This window comes from Camelus bactrianus, chromosome 5 (genome assembly GCF_048773025.1).
Source record: "Camelus bactrianus isolate YW-2024 breed Bactrian camel chromosome 5, ASM4877302v1, whole genome shotgun sequence".
Taxonomy (NCBI): domain Eukaryota; kingdom Metazoa; phylum Chordata; class Mammalia; order Artiodactyla; family Camelidae; genus Camelus; species Camelus bactrianus.
Genome location: NC_133543.1, coordinates 86021181 through 86039632, shown reverse-complemented (window position 1 = coordinate 86039632; position 18452 = coordinate 86021181). Strand labels below are relative to the sequence as shown.

The following is an 18452-nucleotide window of genomic DNA, read 5'->3' as shown; positions in this document are numbered from 1 at the left end:
ATCAACATATAAAAGTCCACTGAATTGTACACTTGAAAATGGTGAAAATGGTGAATTTTATGTGAATTTTATTTCAGTAAAAAAGTCTTTTTTTAAAAAAAAAGTACACAAAGTTTTAGATACAACATTTTACAGTTAACTCAGGCAATAGGGAAACAAGCTAAATGATATCAGGTGAGCAACAGGACAAACCCAGAAAGTGGCCCAACCTGTAGGACAAGTGGACTGATGTTTTTTAAAGAATAATAACATAAAAAGGTGACTGGGCTAGCATATGAAATATATGGAAGAAGACAGCACCCCCTCTTCCAGCCCTTGGAAGGGTCCCAACAGAGGCTGGTGAGCCACCATTTGGGAATGCCGTGGACAAGACTCCTGTGTTGAGTCAGAAATGAAATAAATAGACTTAAGGGTCTTTCCACACTTAGAGACTTGGAAGTCATCTTTACCTTCTATTTCCATGTTATTAAACTCTGCCTGTCATTCCACTTCCTCAACATCTCTCATATTTATTCCTGTTTTTAGTTCTGCTGCCACTAGAGCTAAAATTTCCTAATAATCCTCTACATGAGCTCCATGATCACAGCAAACTTTACTAGAATGATTGCTCTTGCCTACTTATTTGTTGTGAATTCCATCATTTCTCATTTCTCAGCTCTAACTCTCCTCCTCAAGGAAGTTTTTTCTCATTCAGCCTAACAGAGTCCTTGATTACCTCCATTAAGCAAAACAATACCTTGGACATACTTCCATTATGCACTTATCATTCTATATTGCAATTTTGTGTTTACACATCTGGCTCCCTTACTAGAAGATAAACCTCCTCCAGGACAAGGATCATGCCTTATCTTTGTATCACCAGCACCTAGAAGAGTATTTCCTAGAAAAGTGGCTCAACAAATATTTGGTGAGTAAATCAATCAATGAGTCATTGGGATTCCATATTTCTATTAAGAATTCATATAATGTCATATGGCATCTTTGGAGATAAGAATGGAGTGTTTGGTGACTGAGGCCAGTATTTTTATATCTAAAGTAGTACTTCTCAGCTTTACAATTTTTATGTTCCCCATCTCCCAGGCTGAGGAAATGAGTTTGCTACAGATGACTAAAAGGAAGTATTGATGCAACAGTAAAGAAGAAGGTGAAAAGTTATTACAATGAGCATTTGGCTCTGGTAAGGCTCCATCTGAAGCCTTAATTAATATTAATGAGTAAGAAGAGAAATCAGGGGGTATAAAGGATATCATTTGATTGGTATCCAGGAGGAAATGAGGAAGCAGTGAAGAACATACATGGGCAGGAGAATGTAAACATCAGAGGACAGAGTGGATGAACAACATTTTTGGATTACATATATCAGTGCCACTTTGTGACACTGATACAAAGTGATGCTTAGAAGACCTTGGAAGTTCTCAATCTGAGGCAAGAATAGCGCACAAAGGGGCACAGCATTGCTCCTGGGAAGGGTTTATGAAGATCAGGCAGATGAAGATTAGCCTAGAGATATGCACTAAAGAAGGGTGCTCAGATTGCTGGTGCAAGGTCTCTTCCCCCTCCTAGCGTAAAAAGAATTCCCCCTTTCCCTGTGTATGCGAGATAATTTTTGGCTCTCTTGGCTAGCACCAACCTGAAGAAAATTTGGGAATTAGACAAAATTTAACATTTGTCCATTTTTTTTTAGAGTCCCTTCTTCCTTTTTACAGCCCCTGCTTTATCTCCAGTTTTTTCTAATTTCCCTATGGCCCTCTCCCCCATCTGTGACAACCCATCAGGGCATCCCAGCACTCCATTTACCTGGTTTACTCTTTACTAACCCTCCCTGGTGGCCATGGCACAGTGTTCATTCTTTCTGACAAAACTGCTTGGCCAGTCTGAGAAAATTCCACCCCCCCCCCCCATTTTAATAGCTTTCTGTGAAAGTCATTTATAAAGTTACTTTATTCCTGCATCCTCTCAATTGTTTCTTCCTGATATTTGTCCTTTTCCTTTCCTACTTGGTGAGATTTGGCTTTACTTTCAAGGATCTTTTTGCAGTCTTTGTCTAGTTTTAGTCTAATGATAACCACCTTGCTGAGGTAAATGCCCATATCAGCCTTCTCCTGCTATGCTAGTTCAGGGTAGATGACTTATTTCTTCCTGTGAACTTGGACTGCTTTGCCAATTTGCTGCTCTTTGTAGTGCTCTTACGCAACCTGAACTTCAACATCCTTTCAGATGAGCATGGATGAAACTTCTACTTCTGTCTTAGTCCTTTGGAAAGAGGGGAAGACATCATCTTCCTGTGAATGTGGGAAGGTGAACTGACATGACTTTTCTGGTTCTTGCTTCAGTCAGAGGTCACAAGGGGACTGAACTTCGTTTTGGCTGCTGGTGCTTCAGCGATGGCTTTAAAGGGGAAGAGCTAAACCACAATGTTAATGACTGACAATGGCTTTGGTTCTTACTGTGCTATTCTTCTCATACATGCATTCTGCTAGAGATTTTCAGGGGCTTAATCTACAGGTGGAGTGAATATTAAATACTAACTAAAGGAAACCATTTGCAAAGCTAACCCAAACCAAACCTTCCATTTAAAATGAAGCTTCCTTAAGGAGCTGGAAATCCTTAAGAAACAGTTTCACATTTCACATTTCATTAAAATAAACAGAACACACAGTACTTCAGATTTTTGCTTCACTCTAATGATTTTGACAGCAGCTGTTGTTAATTGGGGAGGAGTATATTTGTCAAAGCAGCTAATCACCTTGTATTTTAAAAAACAGAATGTAATGGGAATTTGGAAATCTGCCCAGTGTGCATTTTGAGAAATGGATGGCGATAGGTGACGTCTCTTTTTTTGTGCCTCTTCCTGAAACTCCCTCACAGAGGCATAACCTGCCTATTCTCAGGGTGAACCTAAAGACAGATTGTTGTCTAATTAATGGCACAGAAATACATTCTCTCTGAACTGCACTGAAGGAGAATCTAATGAGGCAACCGTAAATTATTAACAGCTGCTTTTATGAACCTGTTCTTCAAGAATGTAATACTGGTTGCTTTTAATGGTGCCTGGAAATTCTTTTCTCTGTTTTAAGAGCTAAAGAAAGAGTTTTTTTAAAAAGCAAGCAAACAGGAAGGGGTGGGGGGGGCAGTTAAAAATGAGAAGAGGAATACCTTAGCTCCCTACTGTTAAACAGTTCTGTATCTTTGAGATGTTGACATTTTGAAATGAAAGCTTCTTGGTACATTTATTTTTTCCCAAGATTCAGCCAAGGGCTTTGATGGGCAGTACCTGCTCACTGTCTTTCCCATATATTTTTTAAAAATTATGTACATATTTCCACATTTCATTTTATCTGTCTGGGTGGCTCTGTGTTGGAACATATGAGATAACTGTTTTAGGCACTTGTTTTTCCTCTCTCCAATGAACGCTATCTCTAATTCTCTTTACACCTTTGTTTACATTCTTTTGACATTAATAAAAAACCAGATCTGATAATGAGCTTTGATGGGGATAAGCCTCAGAAATGGCTTAGGATTCAGAGGTTAGCCTACTGTGGCCCACAAACCAAATCTAGCCTGCTGACTGTTTTTAAAATAGTTTTATTGGAATACAGCCTTTCCCATTCATTTACGTATTGTCTGCAGGCTGCTTCCTTGCTATAATGACAAACTACACAGAGACTATATGCTCTAAAATTTTTTACTATCTTGTTCTTTATAGAAAAAAACATTTTTTTTGTGTTTACCCCTAAGCCTTGGATCTTGCTACCAAAAGTGTGGTTTACAGACTGCAATTTGTCTAGGTACTATTTATTATCAGTTTGCAGTAATGTGAGGAGCTAGCATGAACTAGAAATAGAAACCAACTATGTCATAGGCACACTTGAATTAAGCTGATGTTCTTTTTGCATCAAGACTTTCTTGATGAAAGAAGCACTGTATAGATTTACATTCTGAGGCGAGCTCTTTATCTCTCTGTGGATCAGCATTTATAGTGGTACTGGCTTAAATGACAATCAAACTTTTAACTTACTTTGAGGAAAGTATTTACTTTATAACACTTCTAGGCTGTGACTTAAGAGAGGTACGTAGAGCTCTCAGCTAGCTTTTGCTGTTGAATACACTTCCCCAAAACTTTGTGGCTTAAAACAAACTGCAGTTTGGCAATTTGGACAAGTCTTGGCTTGAAGGTTCTAGCCTTGGCTAGATTCAGCTGGTTGTTCAGCTAGGCTTGCTCTTGTATCTGTGGTCAGTTGGAAGGTCACCCAGGGCTGGTTGGTCCAAGATGGTTCAACTAGAATAGCCTTCTGCTCCACATGTTCTCTCAGGATGCACAGTCTATCCCAGGCAGGAGTCTCAAAAGCAGATAAGAGGAAGCTGAGGCCTCTTGAGGCCTAGGTTCAAAACTCACAAAATACTACTTTCATCACATTCTTGGCCAAGGCAAGTTCCAAGAGCTGCCCACCTTATCTTGAGGATGGGAAATAGACTTTACCTCTTGATGTAGGAGTTGCAAACCACTGTAGTTCACTGTATTTCCCACATATTTTTGCAATCAACCGTAAAGTGGAAGGCAGAAACATTATTGCTTCTCTACACTCCCTTCTTACTTCTTTTCCAAACTTTGGTCAAATTTCACTATTCTAGTGAAAAATGCTAAGTGGAAACCTCTGAAACTGCCTCCAGACCCATACCAAGATAGCAAAAAAAAAAAAAAAAAAATACAATATCATATCCCATAAATAGTAGTGGAAATTGTTGCTACCATTAAATACCTAAATGATGCAGAAGTGGTGAGCCCTCTATTTCTGTTTAACTCACCAGTGTGGCCCCTGCAGAAACAGATGAATACTGGAGAATTACTGTGGCCTATTACAGACTTAATCAAGTAGAAAACCTGATCATAGTTGCTGTGCCAGACATGAATTTGTGCTAAGCAGATTAGTAAGACCTTAGGTACATGATATGCAGCCATTGATTTGGACAATGTCCTTTTTCATTCCACTTAGAAAAGAAGATCAGAAATGATTTGTACTCATGTGAGATAGACAATGGTGTTAATTTTCAATTTTGTCTGAGGGTTATATTAGTACTCTTACCCTTTGTCATAATTTTGCTTGAAAAATCTGAATCACCTCCACATCCCACAGAACATCACAGTGATTCATTATATCAATGATATCATAATGATTGGACAAGAGAGGAAGAGGTGGCTAGGACACTGAAGGCCTTGTTAAGACATGTTCTCCAGAGGGTGAAAGATAAATTGTCTGAAGACTCGCGACCTGCCATTTCAATGAAATTTTTAGAGATCCAGTGGTCAGGGACATGCTAGGAGAGTCCTTCCAAAGTAAAAGACAGATTGCTGAAAATCTTGCATCTTCTACCATAAAGAGGAAAGCATAGTAGCTGGTAGGTCTCTTTGGGTTCTGCAAGCAATGCATTCAATACTTAGGAATAGAGCCCTGGTGACATGAAAGGCTGTCAGCTCTAAGTGGAGCCCAGAGCAGAAAAGGGCTCCAATTCAAGTCTAGCCTGTGATGCAAGCAGCTTTGCTGCTTAAGCCATATGATCTGGCAAACTCCATGATGCTGGAGGTGACAGTGGTGAGAAAATATGCAGGATGGTGTTTATGACAAATCTTGATAGGAGTTTCACAGTGTGGGACCCTGATATATGGAACAAGGCCATGATTAGGCAGCCTAGACCCTTTGTTACCTACCACAGTTGCACTGTACCCCTTCCCCAGTACCATGGCATTATGGAGGAGTCTGTTTGACCAGCTAAAGAAAAAAGTCCGAGCTTAGTTAAGATTGGCTTGACACATGAGAGTGAGCCAAAAATAGACTGCATTTCAGCCATACTAGGGATGGCCCTGAAAGACAGTGGAGAGGGAAAATCTTCCTAGTGAGCAGAGCAGTAAGCAGTACACCTGGCATCTACTTTCTACAGAAGTCAAGAATATTTATACATGTAAGTTCCTGGGTACAAGCAGCCAGTGGCCTGGCATTCTGATCAGAGATATGGAAATAAAAGCATTGGAAGGTTAGAGATAAGGGGGTATGGGATAGAGGTATGTGAGAAAATACATGGGAGGGGACATGAAGTGTATTGTACATTAATTCATCAGAAAGCCTCTACCATGAATGAAGTACTAAACAACGAAGTAGACAAAATGACTAGCTGATTGATGTTAGCCAGTCTTTGTCATCAGTCATCCCACAACTGTCACAATGGGTACATGAATGAAGGAGCCATGGTGGCAGACGTGCAGCCTATATATGGGCCCAACAGCATGGTCTACCACATATGGAGACTTATTTAGAAACTACTGTCTCTGAATATCCAGTCTATTAGCAACAGAGATCAATGCTGAGCCCTGAGTAAAGTACTATTTATTACTCAAAGAAACCAGCAGGCCACTTGGTGGTTAATGTTGACTACATTGGGGCCTTGGTTCATACACAAGGGATAGATACCTATTCCAGGTTAGGGTCTGCCCTTCCTGTTCACAAAGTGTCAACTAGCATCACTATTTGCAGAAGTGAGAGGATGTATACGAGCTGCCGTTCTGGGATCTACTGCAGTAATAGGGCCTGTAGTGCATCTCACTAACCTCCCCGTTTTTGGGTTCCCCCTAGGAAGATAGGTCCATGGTAGCCATGGAGTTGCTGCCCTCTGAACCTATGTGGAAAAGTAGATCTGTCTGATGAATGGAGTGGATAGTAATAGCCATGAAAATTTGACTTTCAGATTTCTAACCTTGGAAAGCATGACTGACCAACAGCCCTAGCTGTTGTGCTCAGAAATCTATCACCTATTTGCACTGAAACCATATTTCTCACAGGCTACTCCTAGGCAATGACCAAGTGAGGCAGGTCCATTCCCAGAAGGGCACAGGACTCCTCACAAGGTGACTTTGACTCAGGGACTCCTACAGCCTTTCCTAACTTTTTCAGAACTGCACTGCAGTCTAAGATGTTTCTAGCCCACCTCACTTCCTTCTCTTTCTCATTTATCTAAAGGTAGACCTGTGCTATAGTCTGATGACTCTCTTGGCCTCTTCAGTCTCCCTGTTTCCCTTATAGACCTTTTTTAAAATAAAAATTTTCATCCAATCACATCCTGTCTTCTTCTCAAAAGACCTAAACTAACAAACTCAATAAAATCCTTTCAAACACTGCATGTATAAGAACATACACCTACACTTAAATGAGCCATTAGTTCAGACGATCTAGTAAATATTTCACCCCCCCTTCCCCATAGGTCCTCAGCACAAGAAAAAGAACCTACTTTCTAAGAAAAAAAAAAAAAAACAAAAAAACTGAGTTAATAAAAGTTTATCATTAAAGCAAGGAAATGAGTAGAGTTGTCAGAGTAACCCATGATGCAGAAGTGAGGACTTTACACTAGAGGATCGAGCCCAAAGTCCTCTTTCCTTTTATACTTTTAGCCTGTTTTCTCCTTGCCTTCTGTGAAGCATCTGTTTTACCTTTTGTGAGATGGGAGAAGATTAGAAGCGAGCTCATAGAAAAGTGCCCAACCTGGTAACTCCCCTACTGGATGTCTCAAGCTACCAGACAAATCTTGAATGATTCAACATCCTGGTAGAAAAAGGAAACTACCAATTGTTCCATATACAGTAACTCACTTCAAGAAAACACACACACACACACACACACACACACACACACACACACACACATACAGTATGTGGGCATTGTTTATGAGAAAAGTGAAAAAAAATTAAAGCAATGGGCCCTTGAAAGAACTCTAAAGCACAAGAAAAAAAGTTAAATAAAGGATAGAAAGATCAAGTTTTACAGGAATTAAAAAAAAAAAAAAAAGCCTAAATGTTGAACTAGCAATACAAAAGAAGCTACTATACAAGGAAAAGTAACCTTGAAAGAATGGAAAGTTTGCCTTCAGAAAGTACCACAGAAGTATGGGTGTTAAATATATCAACTAAAATCTAGATGTCAAAAAAGAACTCAAGAAGAACTCAAGCGTCTTGAGGGGCTCAAAGAGCAATACCGAGATTCTTTAAAATCCTTAATGATAAAAGTTCAGTTAAAATTTAAAAGTACGAATTAATGTCTTCCTTTAGGAGGCATCAGAGGATTTCTAAGACCAAATTTTCTTCTGAACAACCAAGTTAGAGTGATTAGTCCAAGTTATGATAATGCTTATATCTTGTACAATTTATTAGCCAACCATTTGTAGGTTAACTCCTTAAAAACATGTTTTTCAAATATTTTACCACTCTTATTAAGGCTCTTACCAAAGGTTGTGGTTAGTCCTCATGGTGCCTTTGTAAGAATTAGAAAAAGATGCCCCCTCATGAATTTCAGCTTCTACCGTAAAGGGCACAATCTTAATCCACTCAAGTGGATGAATTTAGCAGCAAATCTCAAAGAAAACAGAAACGAAGAGTTGTGAACTCCTTCATTTTCCAACTTTTCTACCTGAGATTTAACTCTGTCTCTCCACGCTCCCTCATGTCAGGAAGACATGCTCTTTCTGGACTTAGTCCATCCTCCTGGGCACTTCCTCCTCTCCCCTTCCAGGGCCCAGTTGTACCCATTTACATGCTCACACTGCTACTCCTGTGCTTTCTATAGCTTGTTTTCCTCGGTTTCCATGTAGGCTCAAGTCTCTTGACTTAAAAAATACTAACCCTTCTCTTCACTCTGTCCTCCAATGCCAAACTTACACACAGCTGTACGTACGTCTTTGTCCTCACTTCTTCACCCCTCATTTGCTCCTCAGCTTTCTCATTGTCGTATCTTATTTCACCACTTCATTCAAAAACATTCAAAAAAGGTCAGTCCTAACTCCGTAAATCACAATAATTTCTGTTTTTATCCTTCTTGATGTCTCTGCATCACTGGACTCTGTTGACTTTCTTTAAACTTTTTCTGCCACTGGCTTTTCAGAGACCTCCACCTCTCTGCCTTGTCTTTCTTAGCATATTATTCTGACTTTTATTGATTTAAAAAAGCAGGAAGAGCAGCACAGCCTCACCTCTATCTAAGCTTTAACGATGTAACTTACTATGAAGAGTAAGATCATTGAAAACTTGTACAAACTTGACATATTGATAGAAAATATATTTTATTTCATTAAGGGGAAATCATATCTAAAATAATGTGCCAAACTTCTTTGAAAGCAAAATTAAATACCTTAATGAGAGCATAACAATAAATGTAATGTTTATAGAAGTATTTGATAAGATTCTATACTAGAAACACTTAAAAACACAAAAGTCATCATGGAAAATATTTTGTGGGATAAGATCTACTCTAAAAGCACTAAATAAAGGATAAGGATAAATGGGCACTTATAATGCAAGTACTTTGAACAAGCACCCCCCTCCCCAAATTTAACTTTTCTCTCCAATTGCCTATTTACATTTATTCAATGGGTCTGGTCCTTTGTCTGCTTCTCTGTAAAAACTTGGCTTTTCTTCTTACCCTTACATAAGAAGGGTTCAATCTGCTGGTTCACTTAAAGATTCACTCTTGGCCTGAGATAAAGGGGAATGTAGTACTTAACAACTTTCTCTCTTTAAAAAAAAAAAAAAATCACTTCCACAAATGCCCAGTAAAACTATAATTTGTTCCTTTGTGATAATGTGAGCTTTGTAACTCTAAAATTCACAAATTCACAATTCACTTAGGTACCTGATTCCTTAAGATCTCAGCTGAAACTTCCACCTTAACATTCCATTCCACCTGGATGAGAGATTCAAACAGCAGGGTACACCAGAAATTGGCTTTAAGGTATTCTTATGAAACAGTTTGGTAAATGATTTGAAAGTGAGCATATATGTGAAATCTCCAAAGTGTCATATGACACAAAACTTCCAATTAGTAAAATGTCAAGTCAATAGGATAAACTGCAGGAAGATGCAGGCTGGGTGAGTGGGCAGAGAAGTGGCAGATGGATATTCAAGGATAAGACAAAAGATGCTTTCAGGACAAAAATCCAAACACCACTGTTAGGGTAATGGTCTCTAGGATATCAGCCATGACTCTCTGGAAGTATGGGGTTCAGAAAAGGTACAAATCTGCACATGAAATACAGTTCCTATTTATAGTTCTTATGTTATTAGAGTCTTTTACATATTTGAACTAAAGTTCTTTATCCTCATTAAAATCATTAAAATAAGGCTGCATTCTATAGCAAGATTTTACCTTCAGTCAATATTTCCATATATACTTGTAATTAAGATAAAGTCTTAAAAACCGAAATTTATTATTCTTCACATAGAAGGTCTTTATTATGAATGTGCTAATAAAGTTTCCTTTTTGTTTCTATAAAGATGTGGGTATATCTTTCTACATGTATTTTCTCCCTATTGTGCATGTATGTGTACATTTGGTAATACATGTAATAGTATGTAATTACTTGAGGTGTAATTAAAAGTTTTTAGGAGACTCTTAAGATCTTTTTTCCCCAATTAAGAAGGCGAGGCATTGGATAGCTGGTACAATTTCCACTAATAAAAATAAATGTCCTTCAGACAGGAATTAGATAAGCAGCTTGTTTCTGCAAAAGTTGAACTGCAGCCAGTCTCCTACAAACTCATTTCATAAATATTTCTCTCTTCCAAAAAAAAATTGAGAAGATGGATGAACTAAAAAATTTCCAGGAAGGTACTGAGGATTCTGCTCAGGATTATCGCAGGGGGGAGCTTCCATCTGTTCTAATAGTTTAACTTGCTCTTCTTTGTTTCATATTTCTTTATCAGGACTTTGGAGTTTCTGCATAAGCTCAAATATTTTTCTCATTTCCCCCTTTTATTAAAAATACCACATGTATTTGAAAAACATTGCCTTGCTCTATTGCTTACACTATTATTTTAGGGTAGAAAAATATTTTGTCACAGAAATATTTCATGACATTTCTATGGCTATGTAAACATATAATTTTTTAAATGCTTTGATTGATTGGTTTTAGATTGTCTCAGATTCCATTAGCTTTCTCTGCCTCCCTGATAAACCTTCTTGAATTCCTGTGTAATTTCCTGTTTATTCCTGCTCCCTGGCCCACAAAGGTCACCTTCAAGATATTATCACATTTATGTAATGAAGGCAAAACCTAACCATCACCTAAATGATTTCAATATGAAGCATGACTATAAACCAATGTAAGTAATTTTTGAAGTAAACAGAAATTAAAGATAGTACAAGAAGAGTAACTCCACAAATCTCAGCATAAGAACAAGCACAAAACTTCTTTTCTGCTGAATTCTTCGAATATATAAGTGCTGTAGTACTTATTTATAAAATCATTCACACTGTTAATACTTTTATCTCATACTTGGTATTAATACGCTATATGGTTTTCTCTTTGTGTATGACATCTTCCTATTTTAATATTCATATTAATAGTTCTCATAACAGAAGTGGGCAGATTTTAATTTTTAGCAGTCCTTGGTTTTCTTCAGTACCTTCTCACTTTTAAAGATGAAAAACATGAAAGTGAATGTCTATAAGATTTTTTTAACTAGAGAAATTCCTTATATTGTTTTTAAAAAAAAAACAAAAACAAAAAACCCTGGGCCCAGTAATTCATGGTTTTAAATTACTTGTTTGGAATTTTAGGGACTTTTCTACTGCTCTGGTCTCCCAATTAAAAAAAAAAAAAAAAAGAAGAAGTATGCAAGGTGCATATGAAAACACTCTCAACTTCCCTGTGAAAGGTGATAGTTTATAATAATTCTTTTCTGATGGGTTTCTCTAATTTTCCATCACAAATTAGTATCCGAGGTTCTTTCAAGCAGACATTTCTTTCATATGCTCTAACCCTACATGGTTGACCTTGAGGTGGGAGTGGAAACCAGCCCAAATCACACTGACTCCCATTTTCTGCTCTAAACATTTTTATATGAAAATATCAGGTTAAAAGAAATAAACCTTAAAAGGAGGGAATGAGGAAGTCCAGAAGAGCCAAACCCAGTATGGGCAGAGGGTGTGCACAGAAGGTAAGCCAGTCTTACCTGACTGCTTTGACCAAGTGTATAGCAGTAAGTTGGGCTCACTGAATTCATATATAAAAAACTCCTCCCACCAAAAGAAAAAAGAATGCTGAGGACATTGAATTTTTACAGCCCTGTGAGTCAGGTAGTATTATTATCTTCATATTTTACAGATGAGAAAACTGTATTTCAGGGCATTTTTAGCACCAGTTGGGGAATTGGCCAACTGCCTGAGTGAGTCATGGTCCAGATGCTCAACCTTGCAGCCACTGGGGCCCAAGACAATTAGCCCATATTCTGATTCTCCTTGATTTAGCTGTGCCCAGTATACACCCTGAATATTTGATAATACAGGCTTAAAAATAACTGCATATTGTACAGTTTTATACAAATATCTGTGTTAATGAATATTTATTTTCAGTATTTTAATCACCAACTCTTATTTCAGTGCTGATTTTCACTTTGGCCATTTGTGCCAATATAAGGAGGCATTGGCATGAATATTGGAAGTGGGCAGTTTGCCCACCCAGCAGGACCACACAAATAAGCCAAACACTGAAACTTGCTGTCATATCATCCTTTAAAATTAAAGCTAGATTGAGGAAAGCTACCACCAGGGGGCAATAAATATTTTATCACATGGTCAGAACCAGAGAAAAATTAGTGGCCAGCAGCCATATTTTGCGTGGTTCAAGTGGTTTGTTGGTTTGTTCATTTTAAATTTAAGTCAACATTTAATAATCAGCCATGTTTACATAAAAATATAGATTTTCAGTTTTTCTGGGAAAATCAGAATATCGAGAAATTACTGACTCTATGTTTCCTCAAGATAACAGTTGGCTTCAGCTGACTCCAGCCGCCCTATTTGGATAGCCAGGCTATCTCCAGCACTCCATCATTCATACAATATATGCACATGTACTTACACCCAGCCTGCTTCAGGTTACCTGCCTGGCCTCTGTGGCATGTTAACGTGTGAACTCCTCATTCAAATAATCAGGTTAAGGCAGGAAGTATGGTTACAAGAAAGATCATATGTATTAACCGTCTAGAATTATTTAAATAAATATTTTAACTTTTTTGGCTAAAAACAACATTGTACCATCAAAGAATAAAATAATTGAACATTAATACTGAGATCAACATATTTTAAATGGCCAAAACATTCTATATGTCTTTCACTAATGCTTAACTACTTTCAATTAAGTTATTCTAACTTTGTTCTTATCCTCTCTCTGAAACAGAAATTTGGATATTCATCCTATATCTACATCCTGAAGGAATCAGGGCCCTCCTAAAGAGGCTATATATTTTGTTACTTCAAACCAATTTGGCATCTGGTCATTCCCTTAGCTGCAAGTAAAAGCAAGAATTATACAGCTGCCATGAAAAGCTTGCTTAGATGCAGTTTCCTAACTTCTTACCTAACTCATTCTCTCTCTAGCAGGAGGAAAAACTGCTGGAGGAGATGACAAAGGCAGCATACTCTTCCTTTTTGCCTTCTTCTCACTCTTCTGTGAGTTTACTCACAATCAGAACAGGCAGAGAGAGGCAATGATGGTCTTCAAGGTCAATGGAAGCTTTGACAATGAGGATATTTCTCTTTTCAGACTCATAGACTGTTCTCACTACTCAGAGCCAAATTTTCTGGTTTCATAGAGAAGTTACTGTTGCTCTATAGAGGTAGTTTGGTGGCAGACAGAGTTCACCAGGTATTCATTACTAATATACTTGTACTCTGAGGCTCAATTTTCTTGACTATAATATGAGGATAATACTATTGGCCCATACTACTCCCCCCATGTTATTATAAAGAATCGAAATAATATATATGATAAAAACAAAGTAGAGAACACTATGTAATATATAATAATTTGGAAAATGCTTTGGAGACAAACTGACCAAAGATGGCTACTTTTATAATTCTGAGGGTTTACTAATTAGGATGCAGATGAACAAGGTCTTCATAGTGAAAGAGACTTTTAAAAGTCAAAGCAGTGAGTCCTCAGGTAAGATGGCAGAGTAGGAAGTACCAGGAATCTGTCTCCCCACCTAGACAACAACTGCACTCACAGAATCGATCTGATGTAACTATTTTGAAACTCTGAAGTCTTTTGAAGGCTTGTAACTTCCACAGGAAGGTTTGGATGGTAAATTGTGGTTAATTTTGGACAATTTCAGCTCTTAGCACAGTAGCAGCTACCATTCCCCACCGCCCAGACCACATATTGCCAAAACAATCTTGAGAAAAAAAGAACAAAGCTGAAGGCATCATGTTCTCAGACTTCAGACTATACTACAAAGCTACAATCATCAAAATAGTATGGTACCAGCACAAAAATAGACACCTAGATCAATGGAACAGAATAGAGAGCCCAGAATTAAACCCACACATTTTTGGTCAATTAATCTACAACAACAAAGGAGGCAAGAATATACAATGAGGAAAAGATAGTCTCTTCAGTAAGTGGCACTAGGAAAATGGGACATCTACATGTAAAAGAATAGAAGGAGAATGTTCTCTAACACCATATTCAAAAATAAACTCAAAATGGATTAAGGACCTAAATGTAAGACCAGAAACCATAAAACTTGTAGAAGAAAACACAGGCAATACATTTCTGGTCTTACATTTAGGTCCTTAAACCATTTTGAGTTAATTTTTGAATATGGTGTTAAAGAATGTTCTCCTTTTATTCTTCTACATGTAGATGTTCCATTCAATAGATTTCCTAAAATAAAAGGAGAATCTGCTGAATGAGAGGAAATATTTGCAAATTATATGACTGATAAAGGGTTAATATCCAAAATATATAAACAGCTCATATAACTCAATATCAAAAAATAAACAACCCAATTAAAAAATGGGCATAAGACTTGAATAGACATTTTTCCAAAAAAGACATTCAGATGGCCAATAGGCACATGAAAAAATGTTCAACATCACTAATCATCAGAGAAATGCAAATCAAAACCACAATGAGATATCACCTCACACTTGTCAGAATAGCTATCATCAAAAAGATCACAAATAACAAATGTTGGCAAAGATGTGGTGAAAAGGAACTCTTGTACACTGTTGATGGAAATGTAAATTGATGCAGCCACTATGGAAAACAATATGGAAGTTTCTCAAAAAACTAAAAATAGAACTACCACATCATCCAGCAATTCCACTCCTAACTATATATCCAAAGAAAACAAAAACACTAATTTGAAAAGATACATGGACCCCAATATTCATAGCACCGTTATTTACAATAGCCAAGGTATAGAAGCAACCTAAGTGTCCATCAACACATAAATGGATAAAGAAGGTGTGGTATATGTATACCTATCTAGATAGATAGATAGATATAGATAGATATAATGCAATATTACTCATCCATAAACAAGAATGAAGTTTTGCCATTCACAACAACATGGATGGACATGGAGGGTATTATGCTTAGTGAAATAAGTCAGAGAGAAAGACAAATACTGTATGTTATCACTTGTATGTGGAATCTAAAAAATGAAACAAATTAATATAACAAACCAGCAACAGGCTGACAGATATTGAGAACAAACCAGTGGGCTAGTGGTTACCAGTGGGCAGAGGGAGGAGGGGAGGGGTGAGATGGGGTAGGGGATTAAGAGGTACAAACTAGTATGTATAAAATAAATAAATATAAGGATATATTGTACCACACAGGGAATATAGCCAATATTTTATAATAACTTTAAATGGAGTACAATCTATAAAATACTGAATCACTATGTTGTACACATAAAACTAATATAATATTGTAAATCAATTATACTTCAATAAAAAGAAAGAAAGAAAAGAAAGAAAGAAAGAAAGAAAGAAAGAAAGAAAGAAAGAAAGAAAGAAAGAAAGAAAGACAGACAACTGTCCTAAAGATATTCAAAGAACTAAAGGAAGACATGGAGGAAGTCAAGAAAACAATGTATTAAAAAATGGAAATATCAATTAAGAGATAGAAAGCCTAAATTAAAAAGAAAACAAAAAGAAATTCTGAAGCTCAAAAGTGTAACTGCAGTGAAAGACTCACTATAGAGATTCTAAAGCAGATTTGAGCAAGTGGAAAAAAGAATCAAGAAACTCAAAATAGGACAATGGGAATTCCTGAGCCTGAAGAACATAAAGAAAAAGACCCAAAAAAAGTGAACAGAGCATAGGGGACTTGAAGGATACCAACAAGCAAATCAACATACAGATAGTGGGAGTCCTGGAAAGAGAAGAGAGAGAAAGGGGTAGAGGGAATATTTAAAGAAATAATGGACAAAAACCTTCCATATTTGATGAAAGTCATGAATATAAATGTCCAAGAAGTTAATGAAACTCAAGTAGCATGAACTCAAAGAAGCACACGCTGAGACCTGTTGTAATCAAATTGTCAAAAGCCAAAGACAGAGCGATTCTTGAAAGCAGCAAGAGAAAAGCAACTCATCACATAAAAGGGACCCTCAATCAGATTACTAGCAAATTTCTCATCAGAAACTTTGGAGGCCAGAAGTCAGTGGGCTGATATATTCAATGTGCTAACAGACAAAAAAGTCAACCAAAAATCTTATGTCGGGCAAAACTGTCCTTCAAAAGTGAGGGAGAAATTAAGACATCTCTAGATAAACAAAGCTGAGGGAGTTCATGACCACTAGACCTGTCCTGTAAGAAATGCTCTAGGGAGTCCTGCAGATTGAAATGAAGGAACACTAGGCAGTAACTTGAACCCATGTGAAGAAATAAAGATCTCAATAAAGGTAAATACATGGGCAATTACAAAAGCTAGTGTTTTTGCTACAATGTTTGTAACTCCACTTTTTGTTTTCTGCATTATTTAAGAGACTAATACACTTAAAATTATTATTTTATGTTTTGGACACACAATGTATAAAGATGTAATTTTGTGACATCAGAAGCTGAAGGAGTAGAGATGGAGGTGCCAAGGAACAGAGCTTCTGTATGTTATTGATGTCAAACTGGCATAAATCCAAATTAGAGTGTTATAACTTTGGAATATTAACTGTAATACCCATGATAAGTACCAATAAAATGATACAGAATATACACAAAAGAAAATAAGAAAGGAATTCAAACATTTCCCTACAAAAACACTAAACACAAAAGTAGACAGTAATGCAAGAAATGAAGGACAAAAAGCTAAAAAATATATAGAAAACAAACAGCAAATGACATGAGTAAGTCTTTCATCAGGTAACCTTAAAAAGAAATTCTGACACATGCTACAACGTAGATGAAACTTGAGGACATTATGCTAAGGGAAATAAGCCAGTCACAAAAGGACAAATATTGTATGATTTCACTTATATGAGGTACCTAGACTAGTGAAAATCATAAATACAGAAAATAGAATAGCGGTTGCCAGGGGATGGGATGAGGGGAATGGAAAGTTACTGCTAAATGAGTATAGAGTTTCAGTTTCACAGAATAAAGAGTTCTGGAGTGGACGGGTGGTGGTGGATGTACAACAATACCACTTAATACTTAATACCACTGAACTATACTTAAAAATAGTTAAAATGATATATTTTATGTTATACGTATTTTACCATAGTAAAAAAAATTGAAAAAAATCTATAATGAGGGCCTAGGGACTGTTAGGTGTAATGGGGTTTTCTTTTGGGGTGGTGAATATTCTAAAGTTGATTAGGGTGGTGATTGTACAATTCTGTCAAATATACTAAAAAAAATGAATCATACAATTTAAATGGATGAATTATATGTTATGTAATTTATATCTCATAAAGGCTGTTATAAAATAAAAATAATGATAATAATAGCTAATGAGTTCTTAAAATTCTGCCAATTTTGTGGTCTTAACTTTATAGAAAGATATAGACTCTTAAATATACAAGACCGTAAGATTCCCTTGTCATACAGAATTTTTCATTGATCAATAATTAAATAAACAAACTGAACTTTAAAATATAGCTTTTAAATACAATCTCTATCAGCTCAGTCATAACCAAACTTAAAACTTGAGTCCTATAAAGTAAGAGAGAATGGTTCAGGATTATAAAAATAAGATAGTCTTTTATATACAGAATGTTTCTCAGTTAAATTTTTGATCAACTATAGCTTCTTTTGCATAGTAATGATATGTAATCATACATTTAGGGATTTCAAAATATAGCCATAGCAAATACGTTTTGTTGATATTGCTAGGAACTACTAACTACCCCTCCCACCTTCTCCCCTTTTAAATGCATAAGGAAATTGAAATATGCCATCTTATAAACAGGGTAAAATATAATAGTGTATCATAAACAAATTCTGTGGGCAAAAGTTAACATGCAAAAGTTATTGCTGAGATATTTAAAAACTTGGATTTCTAGAATTTAGGAAGCTTGACAGTTCCTGGGAAAATCTGTATATTTAAATGGAGAAAATTAGGAAAATAATATAATCTTTCTGGAAATTCAAAATATCAAACAGCTCTTCATGTCAGAGAGGTATCAA

At 36.6% G+C, this 18452-nt stretch overlaps 1 protein-coding gene and 1 pseudogene across 6 annotated transcripts in view; both read right to left on the bottom strand.

Annotated features, from left to right (window-relative positions):
- NEMP2 (nuclear envelope integral membrane protein 2) overlaps positions 1-18452 on the bottom strand; it is a 299056-nt gene that overhangs the window by 262479 nt on the left and 18125 nt on the right. The window lies entirely within an intron of this gene.
- Positions 1154-4568, bottom strand: LOC105064090 (large ribosomal subunit protein uL24-like; annotated as a pseudogene).